This window comes from Crocodylus porosus, unplaced genomic scaffold, assembly GCF_001723895.1.
Source record: "Crocodylus porosus isolate Cpor-Errol unplaced genomic scaffold, CroPor_comp1, whole genome shotgun sequence".
Lineage (NCBI taxonomy): Eukaryota > Metazoa > Chordata > Crocodylia > Crocodylidae > Crocodylus > Crocodylus porosus.
Window position 1 is genome coordinate 78,068,724 of NW_017728949.1, and position 5,776 is coordinate 78,074,499.

General features: G+C 37.0%; 1 protein-coding gene across 1 annotated transcript in view; it reads right to left on the reverse strand.

The window, feature by feature from the left end:
* RND3 (Rho family GTPase 3) overlaps positions 1–5,776 on the reverse strand; it is a 20,592-nt gene that overhangs the window by 10,394 nt on the left and 4,422 nt on the right. The gene's annotated exons all lie outside the window — the stretch shown is intronic.

Sequence of the window (5,776 nt, forward strand, 5' to 3'; positions counted from 1 at the left end):
CCAGCTGACTTCCTGCCCTTTGGGCAGGGGGCTGGACTCGATGATCTCCCGAGGTCCCTTCCAGCCCTAATGTCTATGAAATCTATGAAACTGCTAGATTTACACTGGTGTAGTGGAACAGAATTTGGCCAAAACATTATGCTCTAAGATGTTCATCCTTTTTCCCCTATTAGCTTTTGCTTTATGCACATCTTATGGCACTGCAAGTCAAACCAAGGTTAGATTCTAAGGCCAGCTTGCAGGGCTTTGATTTTACCAAAGAAAACCAGAAGGCTTCTGCAAAGTAGACATGCCACAATTTTGTCAACGCTTTTCACAAATGAAAAAATTATAGCATGAAAATAGAAATGAGTCCCCCAAAAAATGAGTTTGAAAATTTCTCTGCACTATTCAGAAATATCTTTCATTGAAAACATTCCTTCTTAGGATTTAAATATGTTGATCTGGATAATCAAAGGTTTCCAGTGGCACAGGTATCTCTGATTGTTATGGTTAATGGTAATTCTCAGGAGCCTTTTTTCCTCCCCAGACTGGTAGTTTTATTCAGCATCCTGCATGGTATAAAAAATTACAATCTTGTCATCTCTAAGATGAAGGTCTCACTGACCAAACAGAACTGTTCAGGTATATATACCTGTGTAAAAATATATATAAGTCAAGTCCATAAAACTGGTTTGATCAAATGAAAGAAAACCCTAAACATACTCTATTGTATTAGACTGATGGCATAAACCTGGGCCAAATTTTCCAAAGATGTACTCATACGTTTCACATACTGTTATGTAGTACCCTTGGTTCCACACTGGGATTACTCAGATATAAAAGTAGGCATATGTATAAATCTGCAGGATTGAAGCTATAATTGGTACTAACTCCTGGAGGCAGAGAATTTTATGGGCCAAATTACCTTCTGCATGGATGGCATGTCTTCTTTAACTTATGGAGAAGACTCTATTTATCTGTGAGAGTTTACTCAGTAGGACCTGAATCAACAGGGTATATCATGAGCATGTGGGTGGCAAGGCCACCAGCTGAAGTGAGGCCTAGATTTTAAGAAGTCAGAGCTGTAATGGAAGAGGAACTATGACTTCCAAAACAAAAGTTATCTTTCTATACATCTTTCTCTATTCTGTGAGCCCAACAGATGTCATGTGTTATTTGAGGTAACAGCATAACTTTCAACAATGCTGATGTCTGACTTATGAGCTGGTTAGATCACTGATTTTTTTCCTCCTCTAAAAAGAGGATTTTTTCCCCTCCTCTAGGGCTAATTGACTGTAAAATATCTTCAAGGCTGAACTACACCCATGATTAACCAGATTAGAAAGAATTCCTAAAGTTTTTTCCTGACAGACAGCTCATGCTGTTGCACAAAGCAATAAGGGAAACAGTGAGAACATATCAAACCACTTCGGTTAGACAGTTTATACCAGAAGGAAGCCGAAAGGAATCTTAGGAATTTTGTTTCTGAAGTGAGGAGTAACATATGGGGAATGAAGCATTACCAAACTAGGTAGCAGAAGGTAATTTGTTGAAACTGGACTTTCCCTCCAAACCCCCCCACTTCAGAACAGCTATAAACAATGTCGTATCCAGCTATCCATTGCTTCAAACGCTGCCCTTAAAACAACCTTTGAGTACTATCCATTGAACAGGATACTAGAGAAAACATAGATCAAACAGATTAGGTCTAACAAGATAAATATGCAGTCTTCAGGGCCAGATTCTGCTTTATTTCATGATAAAACCTATAGAAACTATATTTACATATGCTCTGATGTAAACAAGTACTAAATTTGAACTACTCTGTGGACTGGACAAGGCTCACATTTTATATTTAAGTTTTTATGCTCCACAAAGTAGTTTAAACTTCTTTGTGTAACGTTCTGTGATCAGGAGGCTTTTTCAGAGTTAACACAATACTATATTCTATGCTTATTATTATTCAAAAAAACTTCCTGATGCTATCTAGTAGAACAAGTACCTCATCCTACCTGGCCTCTCAAGAGGAAAAAGACTTAAGTAAACTATCTAGATAACATACACAAGAGGAAACAGCCATGAACCAAGGGAAAATACAAAGCAGATGCTTTAGCTTTCTACTGGTGCAGCTCTATCACTAGTGCAACTCAATTTACATCTACTTCAGTGGGTTTATTGTGCTTTCTTGTATTTTTTACAATAAAATGTTTTAGGTTATATAAATGACTTGGGAAAGAGTCATCTTTTCACCTCTCCCTGGCCCAGCTTGAGTACTGCAAGCATTTCAGAATATCAAGGGGACTAGTGTACTCAATAGTCATGTAGCCAGGCTCAAAGTCCTTGGCAAATATGTTTTGGTGCATCACATCTCAACCAGAGCCCAGTATCATTTTGCAGAACTGCATTCTACTTTGCAATAGCTAGTTAGTTCTGGGAACCACAGCATACCTCCCTCAACAGGCATTAGACAAGTAAAGGCAGGATTAGCCCTTTGTGTTTAGAATCATTAATATTTGGCCAAATAAAAGTTGCCAGCTAAGAGGAGTCTTAAAAAGCCTCACCCAGAATTGTAATTCCTTAAACACATACCTAAGTACTCAGTCACCACTTCAAGGATGCAATATACCATATATGTACATCAATATGTATTTATGTATGCACAGGCATCCACTCACTCAAGTCAGGCCAGGGATTTCACTTACCATGCCAACAAGAGTTACATTTGTTTTCTTAAGTTTCTTTTTTAATCTCTTAGTAAAATATGCAGAAACCTAAGAGAATTAAACGTATCTTTTAAACATGATCTATCAGTTTGGAAGTAATCTGGATACAATAGACACATTCTTTTCTCTAAGGAAGCATAGGCTGCAACTAGCAGGAATCATTTAAGTACTGAGAGCATAGCATGCTCACTGTAAGAGAAATATATATTTCTTGGTTTCATTCAGCAGCAATAACTGAACCTTTGTTATGGCACAATTACAAAAGAACCAAAAGACTGAATGCATGACTCATTTTCAGTATAGCATTTCATCACTTTATCCAAATAAATTCTCCGAACCTAAAGAATCTTAGGAATGTGAATCAAGCCTAAACAGATCTTTTGAATACAGCTCTGTTCGATCTTTTCCTCAAGTTAGTCTACAGATTGAAATCATGCCAACCCTGAAGAACAGGGACAGAATGCAGCTACAACTGCTACACTCCAGATAAAACTTGAAACCTATCATAGTTGTCTTTGCTTTGTAAGAACAGATTGGTTGCAATCATGAACACATTTTTATCAGGGGTAATTAACAGTGCACAACAGGTTCATCTTACTCTACAGTAGATGTTTGCCTGAATGGCATTTTTAATTTCTTAATCCTATTTGGCAAGTCAGAAAAAACAGCTTTATGCCTAGATATTTACAAAACTTAGGATCTTACAGAAGCTATTAAGGTTTCAGGCAGAGTGCAAAAAAGCAGAACTTGACGTTAAATGTTATTTACAGTATATAGAGGCCCTGATCTAGAAGAGAAATTGAAGTAGCTCCATTAACTCCAACAGAACTTGGCATGAGCTTGAAGTGTTTCTTTGGATCAGGGTTTAGTACTATTGTAAGCCAATTCATTACTGGAAATGCAAGTCTACTGCTTATCCACAGAACTAAGAGTTTTTTTCTTGTAATGCAAACAAATGTTGTTCCATTTCAGTCCTGGAATGAAGTGACCAACTCTAAGCAATTTGCGCATCTCACCTAATGCAGTTCTTGGTCTTCTTTGAGACTGGCCCTGCATTACACATACTGTTAAAAGAAACTGCAGACACCAGTACAATAGAAATCATGGTTTCATTACTTCCAAACTATGAAAGCCATCACATATTGGTATTTATGGCTATTTCAGGTCAAATATCAGTGATCAACAGGTGAACAACTTCTGCCATTATCAGTTCCTGAAACTGTCCAGTTACCAGGTGTGTGTGTTCATAAGCGTGCCAAACCACTGGTGGCAACTGAGTAGAACACTTCTCACTTAGTTTCTCTCGCCAGCTTTTTTCTTTTAATGCTCTGTGGTTCTTTATTAAACCCTAAGGGGAAGCCATTTATTTACAGCTGACTTCAATATTTTATCTGCTCCACTACATATAGAAGAACTTACTGTATTTACAGATTTAGTAGCTCTCTGCCACATCATTATTGTTTTTTTCCACCTGGAATAGCATATAGTCTTCTCCATTTCCTAGTTAGCTGCATTTTTAAGTGGAGAACAGATCGCAAGAATCCTATCCTAGGGAGGGAATCAATTAGACTCCACTCTAACTAGTACAGTGTTTCCCAATCAGTGTGCTGCACTACAAGTATGCAGTCAGAAGTGAACAGGTGTGCTGTGAAATTTAGCCACAGCAATGAGCTACAATAAGCATGAGGAAGGGGAATACCTTAACAGGTGTGCCATGGAAAATGTTGATTAATGCAAGTATGCCTTGGGCTGGAAAAGGTTGGGAAACACTGAACTAGTACATGATCTGAAAGAGTTTGAAAACATGAAATCTCCTTACGGCACTTTCCATTTTTGTATGTTCTTTAATATTAAGTTCCATCTTTACAGGCCAGAAGTCCAATTTATATCTTTTAGAAAATGTTTCAGTAAAAAAACCCTTCATAATTAACGTTATATTTTTACACAGAAACCGAACACATTGTACACATCCAAATTACAGTAAAGCTAATTTGTTCTGAAACTCTTAAGGCCTTTTGGATTAATTATATGCAACTCCCCTCCCCCTCACCCCACACAGTCCCATAGTAATTTTTGTCTCAGTGAAAATTATTTTCTTAAGATTTTCAGCACAAAGTCCTTCCCTTCAACCTTCAAATACTTGAACCTTCATGTGTCTGCTACAAAAACAGCTTAAACTGTATAACTGGAGGGAGATATGCACATGATGCAAATGTTTTGCCAGACAACTTTACTGTATCAATAAAAAAAAAAAAATAGCCAGAAGAAAGCTGGCAACCTGTAATAATAGTCATAGTTTCCATAAAATAACATTTTGGAGGTTCTTTGTTAGAAAGACTTCTTCATTGGCTATTCAAAGTCAACATACTGATACTTAACCATATACTGTTAATTGTTCCAGTCTGTAATAGTAGTATAATTCTATTGCTACAAGACAACCTTACTTTAAAAAAAAGAAGTGCTTGTAGTCCTAATTGACTAAATCTCATCTTGCCAAGATTTTTACATTGTGTAATTTTAATCTTTTGAAAGATTAAGAATAAACCAGAAAGTATTTGGCTAATTAATCTTCCCATCCCACCTACATTTATAAGCATATACTACCATCCTCTATTTATTTGGGTTTTAATGACCCTGAAATACAGGAAAGTTCCCAACCCAATAAACTGGCTGTAAAGTACTTTATAAAAGAGATGCTAAGTTGTGGTATCCTCACTCAAGTGTTTTGTAGTTATATGATGCTATTCTGGACCCACATTTTACTAACGTGCATGGCAGAGTCAGGTATAACCAAAACTCATTCCACTGTTAAGGTCTGATCTCAACATCACGCAGGGTTGATTTTATTTTTTTTCCCACTATACACTTGGGCTCCTGGCTAGTCACCTCAGAAGAAGAATCAGGCTCCATGATGGCACTATCTTGCTCTTCAACTCAGGACAAGAATATCACCAACTTTAATTGATCACAGGTGTTAATCATGCTTGCCAGCTTGATGCATAATGTTTGCATTTTTATAAGGAAAAAAAAAAAAAAAAAAAAATTTCCCAGGCACTGGATGGATTATATGG